This window comes from Rattus norvegicus, chromosome 6 (genome assembly GCF_036323735.1).
Source record: "Rattus norvegicus strain BN/NHsdMcwi chromosome 6, GRCr8, whole genome shotgun sequence".
NCBI classification, from domain to species: domain Eukaryota; kingdom Metazoa; phylum Chordata; class Mammalia; order Rodentia; family Muridae; genus Rattus; species Rattus norvegicus.
In genome coordinates this window covers 101,606,226-101,608,686 of record NC_086024.1, presented here as the reverse complement: position 1 = coordinate 101,608,686, position 2,461 = coordinate 101,606,226, and the positions used below count along the sequence as shown (strand labels likewise).

The window sequence follows — 2,461 nt, the reverse complement described above, 5'->3', positions numbered from 1 at the left end:
CTTCTACATTATATAAAAGGGAAATCTAAGATAAAATTTATGTTCTGTCCTCTCTTGTAGAAAAACAAAGAAATACTCGTACATATCTAAAAGCACCTTGCAAAATTAATGCCTGTTAATGATTAAAACTCTCAAGTTTCTTAAATATTAGCAAGACACATAGTATGGTTCTTTGAAAGCAGATTCGCAGTCCATAGAATATTGACGTAGTCAGCAGATGGCTTAGGCGTGGCATCCTGTCTACAATAAGGAGTTTCCCATGACTTGTTATTTAAACGATTGAAAAATAAATACAGAAAAGTGGGGTGGGAATGGAAGGCCTGAAGAGATGGCTCTGAGCTTAGGAATGTTTTCTCTTCCCTGCCCCTCACCAGCTATGCTGATGGTGGCATGGGCACTGGAGAGCTGGCCCTGCCCCTCTCCATGGCTCTCCACAGGCGATTGTTTCTGGCAGGAGTGAAGATAAGGACTCACCTTCTTTTGGCAGGCTGGCCACTAGGAATCTGACTGTGCTCTTCTTCTTCTTCTTCTTCTTCTTCTTCTTCTTCTTCTTCTTCTTCTTCTTCTTCTTCTTCTTCTTCTTCTTCTCTTCCTCCTCCTCCTCTTCCTCCTCCTCCTCCTTCTTCTTCTTCTTCTTCTGTGGGGGGGTTACAGGGGAGGAGGGCAGACATAGGAGGACTGGGAGGTAAGTGAAATTGGGGCGCATAATGTGAGATTCCCAAATGATCAATTTTTTTTAAAAAAAGAATGTTTTCTACTCTTGCAGAGCCTAGACTTCATCTACATTGGGCAGTTCACAATTGTTCACAACTCTAGCTTTGGGATATCTGACATCTTCTGACCTCTATGGGCAGCCACAAGCATGTGTATATACAGAGATACACACAGACAAACTCACACAGACACAGACAAGTAAAAGTAAAATTTAGAAAGAAAAAAAAACGGAGGCCAGCATTGCTAAAGCATTGCCTTGTGGGAGGAAGGTAGCTGTAGGTTAGAAGGGACTGATATTTCACTTTCTGGGTGGTGTCTCTGCAGGCAAACAAGTTCTACTTTGGCCTAGATGCTGTAGAGGCTTCTTGACCCGCTGCTCTACAACGTGGCATTTATGAGGCAGTGGTGAACACGGTCTTGCAAACACTAAGAAGAAAGTGGCACAGTGGAGCCCTGATGATATCCAGAGAGTGTGCCTGCCTGCCTTCCAGACCCATGCACTGGCATAAGAATTAATAAGTCTAGGAACGTTACCAGTTGAAGCCTCACAAATAAGTTTATAACTTAGCAAATAAAAACATAAGCACTACACACTACCTTTGAGCCCCCGGCGCAACTTCTTGTGGTGCCGGGGGTTAGGCTGTGGTGCTATAGCACTTTGCTGGCACATAACTGGGGCTGCCTGCCCTTCTCCCCGAGCTGAAATGATGGGGTGCTTGCCCAGCATGCACGAAGCCCTCCAGCACCATAGAAAACCAGCATGGTGGCACACTCTTGTAATCTCAACATCTAGGAAGTGCAGACAGAAGAACCAGCAGTTGGAGGATATCTTCCACTAAACAGTGAGTTCCAGGCTAACCTGTCTTAAAAAAAACAATATCAAAACAAAATAAATCATTCTGGTGCCAATACGAGTGACCATGGGCTGAGAGCATAGATTCAGGTTACCCCAAGTTCCATGTTCCAACATGGAATCAGGATCAAGACAGTTTTATAATAATAAAACAAAGTCCTAAATCAAGGCATTTAACAGACATAAATTGGTGGCAGGCTTATAGTCAGGCAGAGAAATCGCAGCTATAGGTCCCTGAGGCTAGCTAATGACTTCCTTAACCCTTTGGTGAAGAACAGGCTTTTGTTGGTTTAATACATTCCAAAGGCTTTTATCTGCACAGTGGGATGTTAGGTCCCATACAGAGGTGGGCAATAACATGGCTCTTTAAAGGGGGTAAAGATAGCCCAAGAGAAATTGTAATCAGTCTCTGGACCTGTAACATTTCAACCTCTCCAAAGTCATGGCTGTTTTAACCAGACAATCAGCTTTTGCAGACACAGTTAGCTTCATTCCAGGGATTCTCATTCATAGCACAAATGTCCCTGGTTTGTCTGAAGCTTCTAATTTAACTAACGCCCCAGGTCCCTTTTGTTTCTTTGCACTTGTGGTGCAGTCCTTGAACCCAGCACCTCACATACAGAGTAACATTGCCAACCTCACTTTGTTTCTTTCTTAATTTTGTCACTTGTTTTTTTGTCAATCCTACCAATTCCACATGCACTAATAAATACTTGGCCTACATCTGCAAGGACGAAGGCCAAGTGCTGCCCTGAAAACTACATTTGTTACCTATGACCTTCAGTACCTAACACTATCACATACGCTCTGTCTAAAGAACTGGTCTGAAGTTAGGTTAGACCCCACTGTGCACTCTCCTCCCCCATCTTTTATAATACTTTTTATTTTTTTTCA

At 43.2% G+C, this 2,461-nt stretch overlaps 1 non-coding gene across 1 annotated transcript; it reads left to right on the top strand.

Moving 5' to 3' along the window:
* The first annotated feature begins 1,304 nt into the window (after positions 1–1,304).
* LOC120093478 (small nucleolar RNA SNORA76) lies at positions 1,305–1,421 on the top strand. Its single transcript, XR_005486524.1, has one exon. It is a non-coding gene; the product is annotated as a small nucleolar RNA SNORA76 (small nucleolar RNA).
* The last annotated feature ends 1,040 nt before the right edge of the window (positions 1,422–2,461 follow it).